The sequence below is a fragment of the Maniola hyperantus genome, chromosome 19 (genome assembly GCF_902806685.2).
Source record: "Maniola hyperantus chromosome 19, iAphHyp1.2, whole genome shotgun sequence".
In the NCBI taxonomy this organism is placed as follows: Eukaryota; Metazoa; Arthropoda; class Insecta; order Lepidoptera; family Nymphalidae; genus Maniola; species Maniola hyperantus.
In genome coordinates, this window is record NC_048554.1 from 5,408,653 (window position 1) to 5,429,507 (window position 20,855).

The 20,855-nt window shown below is 40.1% G+C and overlaps 1 protein-coding gene across 7 annotated transcripts in view; it reads left to right on the plus strand.

Moving 5' to 3' along the window:
• Nucleotides 1-512: 512 nt before the first annotated feature.
• The window catches only part of Pde11 (Phosphodiesterase 11), a 232,146-nt gene continuing 211,803 nt past the window's right edge, over nt 513-20,855 (plus strand). For 6 of the 7 annotated variants that reach the window (XM_034978574.2, XM_034978581.2, XM_034978575.2 and 3 more), the window contains exon 1: nt 513-833. The gene's annotated coding sequence lies outside the window, so the exon portion shown is untranslated. Of the gene's footprint in view, nt 838-20,855 lie in introns of all 7 variants that reach the window. The other variant, XM_069504882.1, reaches the window with a different exon arrangement.

The window sequence follows — 20,855 nt, forward strand, 5'->3', positions numbered from 1 at the left end:
TCAGAGCGTGTGTGGTGCTTGTGATCTGCACCTGTGGCGCGTGTAAGAGCGTGCGTGGTGCATGTGTGGTGTATGTGGAACGAGTGTGGTGCGTGTGTGGAGCGTGTTTGAAACGAAAGTGGTGCATGTGTTGAGTGTGAGTAGAGCGTGTGTGAAGCGTACTTGTCGAGTGAGTGTGTGGAGCGTTTTTGCGTGTGTGTGGTGCATGTGTGGTGCATTGGTGTTGCTTGCATTGGTGTTGTGTGGTGTGTGCGTGTGTGGAGCATGTGTCGTGAGTGCGTGTGAAGAGCGTGTGTGGTGTACCTGTGAAGCGTGTGTGCTGCACCTGTGGAGCGTGTGTGGTGCGTGTGTGTTGCGTATACGTGGCGCGTGTCTGAAGCGTATATTGCGCGTGTGTGGCCGATGTGTGGCGCGACTGTATGCGCGTACAATAGCAAACATAAACATATTTTCGTTCGAAATCATTTCGCAGCCCGCAATCTACTTGTTCAGCACGTTCGGCGCGGCGCCCGCTTTTCGTTCAGTAATCAAGCGGAGTTCGTATAGAATTGACGCTCATTTGCAGTACAACAATAACATAACCTCATTGTTGTGTTGTTATCGGGAAACTTTCACTGGCAAGTTGTGAATTCGAGTAAGCCGAGAGGCCTGAGCGAATGGTGTAAGAGTGAACATTGGTAGAATCGATTTTAATTCATCTTTTTTCCCGGAACGGGATCTCTGTTGTGATCGCGTGTGCGTGAATAGTGTTTATTAGTAAAGTTGGCATTGTTTGATTTTGTGGAGTTTGTGTGGGTGACGACCGTGAACTTGTTGCTGTGACTAACTGTAAGGTAAGTTTTTATCTCGTATTTTAAATTAATAAGTAATGTAAAGAATTAACGAACTAATCGCTTAGCTTACTGATAAGCGATAATGGATAGAGGTCGATACTCGATATAGGTAACTAGTACCTATAGTCAATATGCCTACTTTTGATATGGTACCTACTTATTTAGTTAGGTATGTGTATAAAATCTGTCTGAGAGTCAGGTTGGTACTTGGTACTTGGTGGGTCGGTGTTTTTTACGAATTAATTTAAATCTTGAGATAATAATAATGTATTCTCGACCGATTTTCGGCCATGGCCGCCTATCTCTACAGAGATTAGCCTTCCTAGAGTAAATATTATGTGCCTTGAGATTAGCCATCTGCGTAGTATGTTGTATTAGTAAGGTAGCTAGTAGGTACCTGTTAACCTACCTAGTTCCCACCTAGTATGTGCGTAAACACAGTTTCACTCTCTATTCCCTTACTCTCATAGTAGGTACCTACGTACCTACCTACTATGGGACAGAAATCGGTCACGACCGGAGAGAGATTCTAGGACTGTGCGTAAACATGGGTGTCTGATGACTGGTTCACTCCCTATTTTCTAACTCTCATACGTAGTCCGATGGGACAGAAATCTGACATGACCGGAAAAAGATCAGGTAAAGGAATGTGCGTAAACACAGCTTCACTCACTATTCCCTTATTCTCGTTGTCCGATGGGGCAGAAATCTGACACGACCGGAGAGAAATCAGGTGTAGGACTGTGCGTAAACACAGGTGTCTGTCTGGTTCACTCCCTATTCTCACTCTCATACGTAGTCCGATGAGACAGAAATCCGACATGACCGGAGAAAGATCAGGCAAGGGAATGTGCGTGAACATAGCTTCACTCCCTATTCCCTTACTCCGATCCGTAGTCCGATGGGGCAGAAATCTGACACGGCCGCGCCGGTGAGATATCAGGCATATAGGACCGATGGCTTTACGTGCTCTCCGAAGCACGGGGCAGGAACACCAATTTCCTATCTCCGAGCTAGTGCCTATAGTCCGCGACAGGTTGAGTTGGCAGTCGGGGTATGAGGCGGGGAGAGGCCACGCACACTCGCACGTCACCCGCGATCGCCCGTACCGGGTTAGCACGGTGGCTGAGCGGGTGTGCGGGGTGTTCCCTCCCGAATTGCCATCTCGACCTGTCACGTACCTTCGGTACTGTGAATTTCTTGGCAAAAAATCGAAAAGATACATACCTACTTAGTAGGTACTTGTTTTTTGACCCAACCCAGGAATCAAACCCATTACCCAGGATCTTGTCATCCGCTATCGAATGTGCTAACTATTAGACCAACAAGGCAATTGAGACAGTATGGGCAGTTGAGACGGTATGGCTAGATCTTATTGTTTATTCTAAAGTTCTTAGAGTTGAATCACACTGACACAGTGCAGAGTCGGTCCACAAATAGTAACAACCTAGAATACCTAGACCTACCTATCTAGACTGCGCAACACAAATTCAGATCTAAAATTTTCAGTTCCATGTTTTGGTTTTTTTTAAATTATATATTAACTATATTGTGGGGCTTTCCTTTTAAAAAAAGAATGCCAGCCCCATCTTTCCCTTAGTACTTATTAGTCCCGCAAATTGCAAAAAGCGTGGCCGCCATTTTAGTGACGTCAGCACTAAACTGAAGTTTCGAGCTGTGGCCCTACCGCGGTTGTTTGACAGCTATAATGTCACGATCGCAATCATCTCTGATTGGTTAATGCTCGCTCACTATTGGCCACAATGCATTCAAGAATCGCACAAATTCAGCCAATCAGAACAATTGAGATTGTAATAATGATTGATGCAGGTTTCAGACAATCGCCCTACGGATGGTATATTTTATTTCGGCTGACATCAAAATGACGTCATTTCGATGAGCGCAATAGCAATTTGCGGGACTTATATATCCGCATATTTGCGATCATAGGTTAGGTTAGTATAGGCATACTTACTATTTGCTATCTTGTTAGATAAGAGGTTATAAGCCCATAAAGGCTCGATCACACTCAAAGCGCGCGACGCGCGACGGCAAACTGAACTGCAGGACTTTACATTGCGTAGACTGCGCGCTTACGCGTGTATGATGTTTTGTAATCACTACCTTTATTTAATGTGAAAGTTTATTGGTTTGTCTTTTAATCACGCCGCAACCGAGCAACAGATAGGTGTGATTTGCACATGGCATGCCCAATATAGACACTTGGAGACTGGAGAGTGACATCTAGGCTGCTTTGTATTCCGGAAAATCAAAGAATTGCCACAAGATATTAAAAACTAAACCTACGCGGACGAAGTCGCGTGCATCAACAAATTTAATTAAATACCAAGTAACGAGGCATATCTGTAAGAAGTACGTATCACAACTCACAGTTCACAACTACATGACTGTTATACTTGCATGCACGTTCGGCAGTAGATATGATTTACGTCTTTATAAGGTAAATTTCGACCAAGTGGGTTTAGAGCGAGCATTCGTTCCGCGTTCGCTTGGACTAAATCCACCTTTACATTTCCTTGTATCACAACTAGAAGCAAAAAGCCAAAACCCTTGAATACGCGCATCGCTGCCGCGGCGTATTTTGTGTGTCCAGCCCTTACAGATAAGACAGTAAATTGATTGTATTTTACACCTAGCATTTACCTATCTGATAAATATTTACATAGCTTCATCAATCAAATTGTTTGTTTCAACATAAACAGCTCACGGCTGCCTGTTGGTAGGTACGTTTTACCAAGTTCATAGTTAGCATGAGTAGTTAATCACACTGCACACTGGTCACTCACGACTAACACTGGTATGGTATTGCCAGGAATCACACTGGCTACTTACCCAATCGCATATTATTGCATCCTAGGCAAATAGTTGAGATTTCTGTTTGGCTACGATTATCCAACTTGCGCCCAAACAAGACTGCATCACTACCCAAAATGCAAAAGTATTTGTTTGTTTGTTTGTCCTTCAATTACGTCGGAATGCAGCAACGAATTTACGTGATTTTTTGCGTGGAGGTAGTTAAAGACCTGAAGAGTGACAAATGCTACTTTTTGTCCCACAAAATAAAGAGTTCCCACGAGATTTTGTTAAAACCTAAATATTTACCTATGTACGTATGTCGCTGCGGAGACGTGGACTTTGCGACTGGTCGAGAAGAAGAAGATTGATGCTCTGGAGATGTGGTGCTGGAGGCGAATGCTAGGAGTCTCATGGACCGAATTTCGTACCAACATCTCTATACTCCAAGAACTAGGCATTAAGAAACGACTTTCGTCGATAGTACAGAGTCGCATATTAAAATTCTTCGGACACGTCTCCCGGCGTGAGAGTGACTCCATCGAGCGTCTTGTCGTGCAGGGCAAGGTGGAGGGCACCAGAGGACGAGAAAGGTCACCCATGCGATGGACCGACTAAATTAAGTCTGCTGTGGGCGGTCCTTTGCACGAGTGTACCAGGCTGTCGGCCAGCGGGGAGAAATGGCGAATGCTCGTGAGGCGTATAACATCTGCCCTCAAAGACGTTGCTTCGTGATGACCACGACCGCTCTGCCAAGAGTGATACGATAAAGAAGAAGATGTCGTATACCCTCTATGTTAAGCTCTATTTAATGACCCAAGCGTTGTCCAACACTTCAAAATCACAAGATTATAGTAAGCGTATGTGTAGATTATGGTTAGCATCAACTGCCAAAGAAACTAATGACCTCGGACTCGGACGTAGTATCGTATCGGTTGGCCAAAACTTAGATAGTTGGACAATCAACCAAGATGCAAAACGTATTGGGAAATGAACGAATACAAATGACTGTGATTCATAATGGAATCTTCTGGAACAGGTCTGGTGTCACAAAAAACTATATACTTAATACCTATATAATATTATAACGCCGTTGATGATTGAATGAATGAATGAATGATTGTCCAGCTACTTGAGCCACAGACTAGCGTCATTCTTTATAACAGCCAATATCTGTGATTTCGCCCACAAGTAAAAGGGTCGTTAAATATATGAACACATATTGTGACGTCTTGTTCTCAGGGGCGTCCACAGACTTTTAAGCCGGGGTAGGCAGGGTAGGGCAGGGTAGGTAAGGTAGGGTTAGGTAGGAACCTGTTTACTGGCAGGTCATCATGAAAAAATAAACAATATACAAAATAAACAAATTTCAAATTTTATCATAATGTCATGTTTTTAGCATCTAAAACGTACTTAAATTTACGGAAAATAATATCAATAAATTAATTAAACTAAAAAGTACAGAATCATAATCTTATTTTTATTGCAACAGATAAAACATTCGTTGTTACGATTTTAAACAGCTGCTATCTAGTTAATTTATACTTGAGATAACTGAAAAGCTTTTGGAAGTCCGCTCCTCAATAGAGGGCGCTAACTATTCAAATAAACAAATTTCAAATTTTATCATAATGTTATTTTTTTAGAATCTAAAACGTACTTAAGTTTACGGAAAATAATATCAATAAATTAATTAAATTGAAAAAGTACGGAGTCATAACCTTATTTTGATTGCAACAGATAAAACATTCATATGTTTTTACGAATTTAAATCGCGCGCGGTTTTCAAAACAGGTCTGATATAAATTTCTCTCTTGTGATTAGACAGAAGCTCTGCTTATTAGGTCCGCAATTTGACGCACACATTGACAGATTTCTAGGAGAAATGTGAGACACACAAAGACGTTGTCTTGTGTAATTATACTACACCGTAAGCATTTCGAGACGCAGCTTTTCGTCCGATGTCGACTGCGTGATCCCGATCGCGATCGTTATGCGATCGCGATCGATAGGCCGGGCGGCGAGTTTTTGAAGAAGTGTACTTACCCAATATTAAAATAATAATTTATAATTATGTTATAGTTTTTTTAATAATTCTATACTAATTATGCTAATACCAATTACTAATTAGATATTAAAAAAAATGGTTTTTTTATAAAAAAACTTTTTAAAGGCTTTCATAATATGATTTTGTAGATCCCAAATGGTAGGGTAAGCAGTGCCTATATGCCTCTATGGCCTGCACGCCACTGCTTGTTCTGCAACGTACCACGGGCTATATTATATACTTTTTTTTTTTTTGTAGACGGGTGGGATAAGATATCCGATCTCTTTGAGGAGAGATTGGGTTATGTGGGGTTACTACCCACTAAAACCCCCTCGGTGGCCATCCTCAGCGCATGTTAAGAGGCTCCGGAAACTTGCGATACCCACGGGCTTATAAAAAGTATTTTGAATATATTTCGTTCAAAAGTTTCATGATCCAAATGTGATCCCAACTTCTACGAATTTGTGAAGAAGAACTCTTTTGCTGGAAACCTTGTGCTAGTTTAATATATTTTATTCTATATTCTTATTTTGAAGCCAATTTATTAAGAACTTCTTAGGTGGTCGAAAAAAGGCTGGGTCGTCTGCTTTTTCGCTCAAGTCCTTGATCTTGTAGCTCTGTTTTTTTCTAATGTTGAGAAATCTTCCTTTCACGTGAAAACGTAATAATATAACAATAAACGTATGGGCTGATATATTTAATCTGACGGCTAACAATAATATTTGCCTCCGCGCCAAATTTTAGATGGGTAGGGATGAATGTTTCACAGATTGTAAATAATTATTTGAACGCGCTCAAAACTGCGGTATTTTGGCTAGAACACAATGCATTTTCCCATTTCTAAACATATACCTAGTAAGTAGGTCCCTACCCAGTCTTTATTTATGGCTCAAATAATATATAGATACTTCAGTAGCGAACTTGCGATTGACATGACTTATTTCAGTTGTTGTAAAAATGCAATCGCAGTTATCGCACCGGAAGACGCAGCGTTGGAAGACCCCCCAATAGGTGGACGGACGAAATCAGACGAGTCGCAGGGAGTCGCTGGATTCAGGCGGCGCAAAACCGTGGCGTGTGGAAGTCCTTACAAGAGACCACAGATTAGAGTGCAAGAGACCTTTATCCAGCAGTGGACGTCTATCGGTTGATAATGATGATGATGATGATGATGATGATGCAAAATGCAATTCGAATACTGGAAACTACCTAACCAAACCCGTTTAAACTTAAAACGTCCTTTTAGCTAAATATCAAACTTCTTCCATATACCTTTCACCAAATCTCATCTAGGAAATCAAGCCCCAATTATGCGTATATGTGCAAAATTTAACAAAATATCAAAAAAGATACCTGGCATCGACATATTTCATGACTCAGCTACTACATTCAAAAAAAAGCTCTTATCATTTTACGGTGGGTTCATCTCCTAAGTAACTTAATTATTAATTGTTTAGTGTAGTTAGTTAAGTTCTTTTTTTGTCTAGATATTTTGCAAATGCTGTGTACACATTTTATAGAAACATTTATCAGCCTGTGTTTGTCTATAAGTGTCGTAGTTTGTGTTAAATATTATATTTTCTCATGTAGATTGTAGACTATTCTTCTTCTTTTGTCGTATGACTTTTTTAGTATGCTGAACCTAGGCCAAATCAGTACAACGTACTTTACCATTTTTTTTATTCAGACACAAGTTAACCCTTGACGGCAATCTCACCTGGTGGTAAGTTATGATGCAGTCTAAGATGGAAGCGGGCTAACCTGGAAGGGGTATTGCAATTTTTATGAAACCCATTGGCTTCCACACGCCATCGTACCGGAACGCTAAATCGCTTGGCAGGAACTAGCCACGGCCGAAGCCTCCCACCAGACCAGAACAGAAATTTAGAAATTATAAAATTCCAAACCCGTGCCAGGAATCGAACCCGGGACCTCCCACTAATAAGACCACTGCGCCAGTGAGGTCGTGAAGCTTCATAAGTGTAAGGAACAGGGGAACAGGCTTGTTTACTTGTATTTAAATAAGTGACACAACTTATGCATTATACAGTAGGTACACGTACCTACTTAAATCATTTAAGTAAATACCTACTTGTGTTGTGTTTGTACGTTTCAAAGTAAACAATTCATTCGTTTATTTAAGGTCATTGTCTTTACAGTGGTTTTTGAACAAAGACGTTAATAATAAATCAAATATTAATGTTATAGTTATTGAATGTCAACAGGGTCGCCACTCGCCACTTGTAATGTCAGTGGATACAGGACTTTATAATATACATGTACTTACTATAATATTTTATTGCTAAATTCCGTTTATAGTGTTAGTAAGTCCCGCAAATGGCTATTGCGCTGGAACCATGTCTTATTAACATCGAAATGACGTCATTTTGACTTCAGCCGAAATAAAAATATACCATCAGCTCGAAACTCCAGTCTAGTGCTGACGTCACTAAAATGGCGGCCACGCGCATTAGCAATTTGCGGTACTTATACTATTCTGTTGTTATGAGTCTGTGCCCATCTGTCAAACGTCAGCTGTCATAGCTACTGGATGTCAATGTCACTTGTCGGGCAGAGACATGGCGGGGAAATTGGTACTGAAATTGGAATTGAAATTGGAAAGTGATCTAAAGAGGTGGCGCTGAATTATTTGGTTTCTAAACCGTGAAAAATTTTGTTTGCTTGACCATATCTTGTCATTTATATCGATGGTACACTAAACTTCAGGAAAATAACATAGGTAGTACAACAATAATAATGTTATCAGTGCAATCAGTTAGGTAATACACTGATAACTTCCACGATATCAGTTCTAGTCTCTACGCAATATCTTCGTTTCCCATCTCTGAAACACGTGGATTTGAATTTACATATTTGCGTGGTATGATAAGTTTCGTTGATTAGACAGGTAAAGTCCGTGACAGCACATGAGTAGATAGCCCTATCGTGTGGCGACAGGTTGCGATGCCTATCGGGGTATATGCCGTGTGAGGCGGGGGACGCCCCGTACACCCGCACGTCACCCGCGTTGCCTCCCTGATTGCCATCTCGACCTGTCGCGTACATAGTGATACGTTATCAAGAAAACAAGGTTAAATAGCAAGTAGGCAGGTTTTGATTCGGGCGATGTTTTTTTAAAGTTATAAATAGTTTAAATATTCTCTTTTCCTGCTTCTATAATATGCTCCTCGAACTTTCTCCAAAATGAAAAAATAATTTCGATAATGCACAATGCACATACTACCTTTACTCGTGTCAACATTATAACGAACTGTATTTTTTATTATGAACTAGCAGATGCCCGAGACGTCGTCCGCGTGGATTCAGGTATTTTAAAGATCCCGTGGGAACTCTTTGCTTTTCCGGGATAAAAAGCTACCTTTGTCAATTTCCGGGATGTAAGCGAATTTTGTACGAAATTTCATATAAATCGGTTAAACGATTGGCCTTTAAGAAACAAGAATCCCGTGGGAACTCTTTGATTTCCCGGGATGAAAAGTAGCCTACGTCCATTACCGGGATGTAAGCGAATTATGTACCAAATTTCCTCAAAATCGGTTAAACTGTTGGTCCGTGAAAAGCTAACAGACAGACAGACAGACACACTTTCGTATAATTATAATATTAGTTTGGATATAGAGTCTGTGATCAGTCTAACACTGAATTCAACTCAATTCAGTCAAGATAGGGGCTTCTTTAGAGGACGATTCAAACGACAGTCTCATTATTCAACCTTTATGCAATGCATTAAGGTTGTGTATGACACATGTCGTCTGAATCGTCCTCTAAAGAAGCCCCTATCTTGACTTGAATTCTGATACAAAAAAAAAAAATAGATTAAGTATTGCTTGCTAAGCTTAAATAATAACCTGACCTAATTAAGGACCTACCTAAGTAGTGAGTACTTAATGTAGGTACAAGTTTTCTTCTCTCCATGCGGCGGTATAAATTGCATCCTATTACAATGTAAAGGATTATTTAAGTGATAAGCAAGCTTGGGAATGAGTTGCTTAACGGATTGTGATAGTTCTAATAAGTTTCAATAATTTTGTAAAGTGGTGATAATAAAAAGAATACCCGGCTGAGTTTGTTGTGGGCTCTTCTCAGACCTGGGCGCGTTTGGAACCCTCGTAGCTTTAGTTTTATGTTTGCGTAATTATCACCACTATATCTTAGAAATCCAACATCTGACCATCAAAAAGCGTTATTAATTACCTATTTTGAATAAATCATTTGACTTGACTTGACTTGACAAGTAATTGGCCCGCTAGGATTCGTAAATATTTATCACTTATTGGTTTCGTAAATAGTTAGTAAGTAGGTAAGTAGGTACTTATTTACCTACACACACAACACACACACACACACAAAACTAAAAACACGACTCGGTTTTGTAAAATTTAAATAGATATAACTAAGAACTTAGGTTGGTAGTTATTAAAATTCAGTCCGGAAATTTTCACTACCTTGCTGGGTGCAAATGTGATTTTTTACACGTGAATCTAAATGACATTTTTCGCGTTTTCGCCCTGACCTGACCTAAATATCGCTATCCCGGTCTCTATACGGGTTAAAGGGAGTCATTTATGTAATGACTACCTTTCGAAAATAAATAGGTTCGAATCAAGCTAACCCTGGAATTCTTTTCACATAGGTACCTACTAATTTCCATACTAATATTATAAATGCAAAAGTGTGTCTGTCTGTCTGTCTGCTAGCTTTTCACGGCCTATCCGTTCAACCGATTTTGACGAAATTTGGTACAGAGATAGCTTGCATCACGGGAAAGGAAGGACATAGGCTACTTTTTATCCCGCAATATCAACGAGTTCCTACGGGATTTTTAAAAACCTAAATCTACGCGGATGAAGTTGCGGGCATCATTTAGTATTTTATAAAAATCGGCCTCACTAGTATGACTAGTGATTAATGACCTCTGGAAGATTAATTGTACATTAAGAACCCATTAGAATAAGATCTCACATTCATAGCGACTTTATGTGCAATAAGGATTAATCCTCGAAAAATGGGAGTTCAATTAAGGCGTCCAAGTATCCCTAAATACTTACCTCGTAAACGACCGACTTCGCCTCGCAGAGATAATAAAACGAATTTTGTTACTTAAGACACTTCCAACATTACTGTTATTACCGTCATAAAAGGCTGGCCTGATATTAAACTTGTGTATGTTTGGTTTTATACTATGACACACTTTCTTGCTTTTTATTTTTAAAAGCACTTTTTCACTTCAGCGTAAACCTGTAACTTCGTGGAACGTGATACACGAAATAATAATAAAATAGTATAAGTAATGCCTACCTACTTGTTTTACGTTTATCTCAAGTATCAATATTATGTGTGGGAAATAAATAATACGAGTAAATACTTAAATAGGTATGTCAACCAAAAACTGCCTTAAAAAGAATTGGCTCTTAAGTTTCACGAAAGGGCTAAATGCATTCCTAAGTAAACCCCTACTCAAATTTTTATTACTTATTGGATAACCAAGAAACAAAGTAAGACAGCGTGCGGTTATAGGCTAATAGTTACTTATTGCCTAGTGATTAAATCTTTGGACTCCTATTCGGAGGGGACCGGAGTTCGATCCTGCAAGGATTTTCGGAATAATGTGCAATTAAATATCACTTGCTTGAACAGTCATTCCACCTCCTTTTCTACAACCACACCGCGCGCCACCGAGCAATTTCACCCTCACCACCTGAGTGTCTGGTGTACTTCGACCGCCGTTGTGCCTGATCCTTCTTTCCACGCACATGCAAACTGTGAAATCAACTCCCATCGGCGGTGTTCCCACAAGACACATCCTGGACACGGGTATAGGCAACTTTTTATCCCGGAAAATTTAAGAGTTCCCACGGGATTAAAAAAAATTAAATCCACGCGGTGAAGTCGCGGGCATTATCAGCTAATTTCATATCATGTAACTAGCGAGTAGCGACCCGCCTCGGCTTCGCACGGGATATTTCGAGCAATTACCTTCTATTAAATATTATTTGAATATCACAATAATATTGTAATATTCAAAACAATATTTAACTATACGTATAAACCTTCCTCTTGAATTACTCTATCTATTGGTGAAAACTGCATTAAAATCCGTTGCGTAGTTTAAAAGATCTAAGCGTACATACAGACAGCGGGAAGCGACTTTATTTTATACTATACCTACTAGAGATATAAATTGATAAGCCAACATTGTAATCAACTCATAATTACTTATTATTGTAACACACTATATTCAAATCGAGTAGGTATATGTACCTGAGCGTTGTTTCGTCATTAGAATGCAAATATATCCACTTGGCAGTGGTCGAGACGAATGTGCGATTAGTCGGCTGGCCGATATAGAGATGTTTTGTCTGCGAGATAAGATAACCTAGTCGGTACTGTGTTGGTTTTTGAAGAACGATATGTTGAACGTGACACGCAAAATCTTAAAACCTCTACAGCCCGAGTACAATCAGAGCGACTCATCACTTGTTTTTAACGTTGGGAAATGGATTTACGCATCCCCGCTCCTGGAAGCCAGCCAGCCAATCAACTGGAGGGAAGGTATGTTGGACTCCGCGACCCAGCCAGCGACGTCCGCCGAGACGGTCGGTCGGACGGACGGTCTCCGGGGGGGAACGCGAACCCGCGCACGTCGCCCGCGTCTCATCCTCGTCTACCGTGCCCTCCGCCAGTCAGAGGGGCACGCGGAGAAACCTCCCCCCCTGCCAGGTCATTAGCCATAGCCAACAATATTAAATTATTAGCCATGTTACCGGGGTGGACCGGCCCGAATACTGCTCTTCCTCTCGAACGTATCCAAAAGGGACCGGCAGTAACCAGGCACACTGGGACGTTACCTGGCTGGCACTCCACGACTCATCTCTTATGGATTTTGCATCAATTGCAAAAACGTTGCAAAAACCGCGGCATTTGGTGTTGGTTATTTGTCCACAGACCATAATAAAAACTATTTCAACTCAAAAACTTTGCGTTTGAGCGTAGCGAAACCAATAATTAATCTATGGTTTTGATATTATCTGCCTCAGTCCTCAGTTTCTGATCCCTGATGCGGTTATTAACTGTACTAACTATGCTTTATAAAATTACTAGCTGATGCCCGCGACTTCGTCCGTGTGGATTTACATTTTTCTAAATCCCGCGGGAACTCTTTGATTTTCCGGGATAAAAAGTAGCCTATGTGTTAATCCGCGGTATAATCTATCTCCATTCCAAATTTCATCTAAATCGCTTCAGCCTTTTTTGTGTGATTGAGTAACAAACATCCAAACATCCACACTTTCACATAAATTATGTTACAGATTTGAAGAAACTCTTACCTACTTACGCGGTTAGTTACTAATTTAAAAAAAGATCAAGTTTACATGATATTATTACCACAGAATATATAATAGTGATATTACGCCTTTGCTCGTAAATCTTAATTAAAATATTTATATTTCCATATAAATGCACATAAAAAAACTAGTTATTTTACGACGAAACTAGTTCCAGTTTCAACGAACGACATTGGATGCGCGTGCCGATTTGAATACGTCGACCTGTATCTTATTAGCACTGGGAATAAGCCTGCGGCCCAGGTGGGAGCAGGTGCGTCCAGCTGGTTGGGCAGCGGACGCGATGCCATACATTCCATGCCGCCGGATTGCCATCTCTACCTGTCACAGATTATACTTATCTGAATGTCAATATAATAGATGAACTTGATTATTGAATGGAAAAATACTCGCGTGTCAAAGTGGAATAAAAATGATGACATGTTTGTTCATATTTATGATAATATTACCTATAAAGTAGGTAATTCTGTCTCAGGCAGGAAAACCTAGGGCAATACATTCCAGTTCGCAGCGCTAATACATAATGCATGATTTACGTCAACATTATAAATGAATAGTACCATAATGCAGTTTTGAATAATATGCGTGGTAATATCACCACCACCACCATCATCATCATCAACCGATAGATGTCCACTGCTGGACATAGGTCTCTTGTAGGTTGAATTAATAATGCATGATTTTCGTCAACATTATATGAATAGTACCATAATTAATGCAGTTTTGAATAATATGCTTGGTAATATCATCATCATCATCATCAACCGATAGACGTCCACGACTGGACATAGGTATTTTGTAGGGACTTCCACACGCCACGATCTTGCGCCTCCTGCATCCAGCGGCTCCCTACGACTCGTCTGATCATCATCATCATCATCATCATCACATCATCATGATCAACCCATCGCCGGGTCACTTACAGAGCTCGGGTCTCCTCTCAGAGTGAAAAGGGTTTTGGTCATAGTCTACCACGCTGGCCAAGTGCGGATTGGCAGACTTCACACACCTTTGAGAACATTATGGAGAACTCTCAGGCATGCAGGTTTCCTCACGATGTTTTCCTTCACCGTTTAAGCAACAGACGACATCAGACGAGACCTATTATAGTGGAGGGGTCTTCCAACACTGCGTCTTCCGGTGCGAAGTCGCCATTCTAGCACCTTGGGAATATGGTATGATGTGGTAATATAGGTTTAGTCAATAACTACTATAGATATTACTCATTTAGGCGAAAGTTATATATAATAAGTATTACTAGCTGATGCCCGCGACTTCGTTCGTGTGGATATAGGTTTTACCTACCTACCTTTGGCCTACTTAGTAGTCCGCCATTTTTATTTTATCTTCCAAAATAGCGGCCACGTATGAAACCTGTATTAATCAATAGCTGGCATCAATACAAACCAGTATTGTAGGACATAAAGTCTTCCAAAGTGTCAGGTTTTCGAGATATAAGCTATCAAAGGTCTCGTACAGTACTTGTTAATAGTTGTGATAGTCTAGCGGTTAGGACGTCTGCCTTCTAATCGGAGGTCGGGGGTTCGATCACGGGCACGTACCTCTATCTTTTCGTTCGTTAGTTATGTACGTTTAAAGTAATTAAATATCACTTGCTTTAACGGTGAAGGAAAACATCGTAAGGAAACCTGCATGCCTGAGAGTTTTCCATAATGTTCTCAAAGGTGTGTGAAGTCTACCAATCCGCACCTGGCCAGCGTGGTAGACTATGGCCAAAACCCTTCTCAATCTGAGAGAAAACCCGTGCTCTGTAGTGAACCGGCGATGGGTTGATCATAATGATGACATTACTTGTCTGTATTGATACCAGCAATTGTTTAATGCAGCTTTTATGCGTTGCAGCTCCAGGCCAGGCTCCATCTAATATTCAAACCCCTTTGAGTTTGGTTACTTAGATTCAAATGATGAGTTTGCTGTGGGCTCTTCTAGTTTTAAGTTCGCGTAGTAATTATCACTACTATCAAATGCAACAACCGACCATCAAAAAGTGTAGTAATTTATTACCTATTTTGAATAAATTTTACTTTGAATGAGAATGGAACTACGTTTGTATGGAGCGAGTGGCTGAGAGTCCTCTGTTAAGCTAATTAGTTTGATATGAGTTTATGATTAAGTGTGCGTCCTCCACTAATTGCATACCTACTTATATGGTTTACTTCGTTAAGGATTATCCGGATTATCCAGAAACTCGACCTATATCCTGAGTTTAAGTGAAGTAACTAAAACCTTCCTAATTAAGTAAATATAGGATAATGTGTACTTATATTAGGTGCACGATCATATTAAAGGTGCCTGCAGATTTGCTTGATAATGAAGATCTGTGATCAAACTTATTAGGTTTCAGTATCTTCAAAGAAAAAAAAACCGGCCAAGTGCGAGTCAGGCTCGAACAATGAGGGTTCCGTACTACAGTCGTATTTTAACGACATTTTGCACGATAATTCAAAAACTATGATGCATAAAAATAAATAAAAATCTGTTTTGGAATGTACAGGTGAAGACCTTTCATATGATACCCCCACTTGATATAGTCACTCACTTCGAAAGTTGAAAATACTAATTATTAGTTAATGACCACAATTTAATTTTTTTTGTGTGATCTAACCCTAAATTTGCGGTTTTCAGATTTTTCCCCAAATGTCAGCTATAAGATCTACCTACCTGCCAAATTTCATGATTCTAGGTCAACGGGAAGTACCCTGTAGGTTTCTTGACAGACAGACGGACAGACAGACAGACAGACAGACAGGCAACAAAGTGATCCTATAAGGGTTCCGTTTTTCCTTTTGAGGTACGGAACCCTAAAAAAGAAACTGTCTGTATATTCCCATCAAGTGAATCAAAACCTATGGGGCCCTTCCCGTTAACCTAGAATCATGAAATTTGGCAGGTAGCAATGACTTATAGCGAAAACTAGCTTACGCTCGCGACTTCGTCCGCGTGGATTACACAAATTTTGAACCCCTATATTATTCCCTCAAAGGTTGAATTTTCGAAAATCCTTTCTTAGCGGATGCCTACGTCATAATAGCTATCTGCATGCCAAATTTCAGCAGCCCGATCCGTCCAGTAGTTTGAGCTGTGCGTTGATAGATCAGTCAGTCAGTCACCTTTTCGTTTTATATATTTAGTTATAGGGAAAAATCCAAAACCGTTAATTTGTGGTTACTACACCAAAAGTTACGTCATAATTAAATATTGCACCAAATTGCAGTAGTTTTGAGGGAACAGCTAGATTAGAAGCTGGCTCCAAAGTCTGCATGTGCGTGACAGAAATGATCAGGAGTTAACGAGTGAGAAATTTTTGGCAACCAGTGGGGTGATTCTCCAACTCAGTGTCTAACACTGAACGATAGCCACTGAGTTCATTTTTTAATCCGTTGAAGGTTTTCTACGAAAAAAAATTTTACTACCACCCAGTGAAGCAGCAATGTAGATTCACCCAAACTCGGTGGCTATCATTCTGTGTTAGACACTGAGTTAGCGAATCACCTAGCAGATCACAGTTCACGACAGATAAGAAACTTTTAACAAAATATCGAGGCTTCGACGTCACTGGCGTCAAATGTTAGTATACTTGACGCCAGTAGCCCTAAAGTACCTAGTCCTATTTTCCTATGATTTCACGTCACCCTTAGCTTATATTTGACATATTATCGTCCATCCAGGATCAAACTGAGAGTTCCCTAGTTCACTTTGTCCAGATGGTGTCATCATCAGCCTGTGGACGTCCACTGTTGGACATATGCCTTCCCTAAAGAGCGCCACCACACGTCTAGATGGTGTGGATGGAAACAATTTTGTTTTATTTATCAAAGGAAGCATAGAATGACGAACATGAAGTAAACTACAAGGTAATAATTGCTACGTAATAGATAAACAAGTGATATGGGCAAATATAATTTAACGTGGACGGTTCGGTTTCGAGTATCGATGACATCATTGCACACGAGCTGGCGAACGCGTTACGAAGATCTGCCGCCAAACAATGGGATTATTTGCATTAGTTTAAATTTTGTTGAACTGACAAGGACATTTGCTTTTATGACGTAGGTATATTTTACAATGGTACCTATGAATGGTACCAATTTAACGCTGTTTATTGGCTATCGAATAATACTTGGAGAACGGAAATGTGTTCATAGACTCATACCATCCATATGTCAATACTAGCTGATGCCCGCGACTTCTTCCGCGTGGATATACGTTTTTCAAAATCCCGCGGGAACTCTTTGATTTTCCAGGATAAAAAGTAGCCTATGTGTTAATCTAGGGTATAATCTATCTTCATTCCAAATTTCAGCCAAATCCGTCCAGTATTTTTTGCGTGAAGGAGTAACAAACATACACACACACACACACACACATACAAACTTTCGCCTTTATAATATTAGTCGGGATTATAAATTAGATGATGCTCCTCGCGTGGATTTAGTTTTTTTTATCCTGTGGAAACTCCTTGATTTTTCGGGATAAAAAGCCGCCCAAGTCAATCTTCAGGTCTTTAACTATAACCATTCAAAAAATCAAATTAATCAGCAGGTCGATAATATATGCATCAATCATTATTACAATCGTAACAACGAATTGTAGCCAATAGTGAGTAAGCATCAACCAATCAGAGGTGATTGGGATCGTAACATTGTAGTTGTCCCTTCTAGCGCAATCGAACCACTGTTGCTTTGTTGTTACGTGATTGAAAGACAAACCAACAAACACAGTTTCGCATTTCTAATATGAGTACTTAGTGATGTGAAAGTGTGTCTGTCTGTTACTTTTCATAACACATCCACGGAAACGATCTTGGCTACCAAGATCGTTTTCGTGGATGCATCATGGAGACGGAATATTCCGGATGAATTTGTAAATATGTAAGATTGTGGGTAACAGACAGTTGATGCTTGACTGAAGGTAATCTAATGAGAAGTAGGAAATATTGGGGTTACTTAGTAATCACCCAACAAGAAATGTCCAAGTACTTACTAATAAAGTTTTCTTTAGTCAGTAGGGCCGTGGTTGTGAAATCTGAAATAAACCTCTCTTGAATGAAGCCATTTTATTCCTCGGCCAATTGCGCAGAAAAAATGTGTAATTTTCCAGTGGTTAGGCGTTATAATGAAAAAGCACAATCGATCAATCTTTTTGTTGTCTTTCCATTAGTTGGTACGGGCGAAATGATTGTGGACAAAGAAGTCTGTCGAGACATGACTCATGGCAATGTAGCGTGAGTCTCGACGGAAAATGGAAATTGTTCGACAGAACGTCAGAACTCAGAACGTTATGGACGAGTAGGTGCAACGAACTGATTTCCGCGTGTGGAGGAAACTCTCGGTTTGATCCTGAATCGACAATATGTCAAATATTAGGCTATGGTGACGTAAAATCAAAGAAAAATAGGGCTGCATTAGGGCTACCCATATGCTAGTGACGTCGAAGCCTTGACGTTTTGTTAGAAGTTCCCTAATGTCGTGAACTGTGACGATGCGGCAAGAGCGCAGCTTGAACGTCAAGGGTACGAGCGAGTACGGCAGAATGACAGCTACAATGTCACAATCGCAATCACCTCTGATTGGTTGACGCTCACTCACCATTGGCTACAATGCATTGTTGCAACAAGAATAGCACAAATTCAGCCAATCCACTATAAATTCTGCCAATCACACCAATAATTGAGATTGTAATTTAATTATTGATGCAGGTTTTACGAAATCTATTTAAGTAATCTGTAAAAAATTGTATTCCTATTTGGCCTTATTTTCAGTCTGTTATTATGTAAAATTATATTGTATATATCGCTGATGATTGCAAAAAACAAATTAAAAAAAAAAAAAAAAATCGCCCTACAGGTCGATTACGAAAAAGCTGCAACAATCACTGTTATACAATCTCAATAATTGGCGTGATTGGCAGAATTCATAGTATTTTTGCTTCGACAATGCATTTCAGGCAATAGCGAGAGAGTATCGGCCAATCAGGTTGATTCCGGAAAACTTGCATCAATCATAATTACAATCGCATTTGTTGTGATTGGCTGAATCGTGGCTGAATGTATGGTGCAACAATAATGGGCGAGTGTCAACCAATCAGAGGTGATTGCGATCGTCACACTGTAGCTGTAATTTTACCGTAATCGAGTGACAGTAGGTAAGTATACCTAGTCCGCGACAGGTCGAGAATCGAGATGGTAATCGGGGAGATAATGCCCCGCACACCCGCACAGACACCGCGTTATCCCGGTGCGAGCGAGCGCGGGTGACGTGCGGGTGTGCATGCCCCGATTGACATCTCGACCTGTCGCGTGCTTACTATACTTAGGTATTATATTAGTGTCTAGTATCCGAGTTTGACACGTTTCCGTCGCGTCGTGTTGCAATCGCACTTTTTGTTTGTTTGTTCTGTCGTTTTGGTTGAACAACCGTAACGCAATCCGAGAATCTGAGAGGTAAATAATAAAACCACAACTTTTTCTATAGCGGTATTTCTAACTTTCACTACAGCAACGATAAAAGTTTATTAAAAAGCGCAATACTGCGGAAAATGTAAAAAATTCTGAAATAATATTTACTTACTTAGTATTCCTTGCAGAAATCGTATTGGTGAAATTCACAGGTACATACATACCTGTGCAAAATTTTTATTCGAAACGGTCAATTGAAGTGACTTCTGATTCAGATCACAGAGCTTTTCGATCCTTCCGATTCGATTCCATTAACGATTGGAAGTATGTAGGTAGGTTACCCACTCGATCGACGTCACATTTTGAGTGAGCGATGATATTGGGGCCGATTCTCTAGTACACAATCTCTAAACTAAACTAAATTAACTGGTCTAAATCTAGTGCTTTCCTTTTCCGCAAGCAACATTATTAAAGGGATAGCAATAGATTTAGACGTGATATTTTAGTTTAGTTTAGAGATTGTGTACAAAGGAATTAGCCACATTATTAAATGATAATGGCTCCCACATATAGGCATACCTCATTTTAAAATTTAACGGCAGTGTTTTTTTTCTAAATATTGGGAATAGGTAACTGGATAACCCATGCTTTTGATGTCGCTTTGTGGTAAAGGACGTACTTTGATAAATACTTAATTGATTAGGTACTCTGCAGGTGTTTAAATATCCCCACGCTCGTCAAGTCGGTTGACGTGCTACATGTCTCTCATGATGATTTTGGGTACGTAGTGTTCCAGTGGTGGGATTGCTTTTTGGGTGATTGGATGGGACACCCGCTGGATGGTGTAGTCATAAGAAGTTGCTGATCAGTCGTCAGCGGATGGAACTGCTTGAGGTTTTTAGTCGATAGGAGTCCGATATAACCACCTCGCTCCTTTATGGCTAGTGGTGTCATGGACATTCCGTGATGGATTTTTCCCTGCATTTTCCTCTCAAAAAAGCTTCTAATTAGCCAGTGTAACTTTTCAATATACCAAATCAAAGGTTTACCCGCTTATGTCATATTATGTGGGTTAGGTTAGGTGTAAACCTTTAATTTAGTATGGACGAGTTAATGTCGTCATTTGATATTACAAAGGCAAGAATGTAACTCGGTTTTCACATTTTCTAATTTGAAGAGTCACTATCAGGGCACTCCTGAAAATATCAGTAGAGAACGGCCTATTTTTATTTAAATAGGTACCTGTTGAAATACTACCGCTTTCGTTCGACGCCTCAACGTCTCCTCAACTACTTAATTGAAAAGGGTCTTACATTTTATAGCCCTACAGACATCTCAATTTTAAATTCAATTTGCCTCAGATCTCAAGGAAGCGT